Source organism: Nannospalax galili, unplaced genomic scaffold (assembly GCF_000622305.1).
Source record: "Nannospalax galili isolate Female #2095 unplaced genomic scaffold, S.galili_v1.0 scaffold763, whole genome shotgun sequence".
Lineage (NCBI taxonomy): Eukaryota > Metazoa > Chordata > Mammalia > Rodentia > Spalacidae > Nannospalax > Nannospalax galili.
Genome location: NW_008349451.1, coordinates 1,956,163 through 1,957,144, shown reverse-complemented (window position 1 = coordinate 1,957,144; position 982 = coordinate 1,956,163).

Sequence of the window (982 nt, the reverse complement as noted above, 5' to 3'; positions counted from 1 at the left end):
AAGTCGACAGAATAGCTTAACTACCTAGACTTCACCTTGAAGTGAAGACAGGGGAGGGCAGAGAAAAAGCAGAGGAGTTGGGAGAAAAGGTCAAAGAAACTTAGTCCAGGGGGTTGGCCAGAGCGAAAGGCAAGGGTGAGAAGCAGGTTGGGAAGCTTAATTTAAAACTGAATAATTTTTGCCAATGTAAAGTTTAATTTGAGAGATCTCATTCTTATTCATAACAATAACAAGCATAGAAGATCTACTTGAGAATTTTGGTGGTTATGAGTTCCTAGCAGAGAAAGAAGAGATGGGTTTGGGAGATCTGTGGCAACCCAAAAGGCCCCCAGAGCAAAGACTGCTGTCCCCCAATTTCAGCTCCTGGGACTCTGCACGTGAGGTAGCACAGGGTGGTATCGTGAGGAATCCCTTTTCTTGTGAAGATCTCTCCAGCTCTATTTCTAAATTCAGAAGAACATACAAATGCATTTCCTTCTACAGAACTGTTTGTGCTTTAAGTGTGTTCAACTTAAGACACACCAGCAAAATCAAAGCTGAAACCCTTTGAATCAAGCAAACACATCTTCAGGAAGTATCCTGTCTATGCTCAATATCCCATTCGATGTCTATTAGACATTTGGGGGTGCATAAGAGGCGAGATGTCATAACTTCCTGCAAAGATTTTTCCATGCTAGTGGCAGATGAAACACTATCCAGACAGAATTAGAAATTACACAAATCCAATCTGCATTGATGCTATTGTTGATGTTTTTGTTTGAGACAGGGTCTCCCTGTAGCCCCAGCTGGCCTGGAACTCACTATGTAGACCAAGCTGACCTCCATCTCACAGAGATCCATCTGCTACCCTGTCTCCCGAGTGCTGGGATTAAAGGCATACACTACCACATCCAGCTCCATCTATATTTTAAAGAGAAAAAAGACAGTGGGACCTGGTGGTACACACCTTTAATCCCAGCCCTTGAGAGGCAGAGGCAGGTGG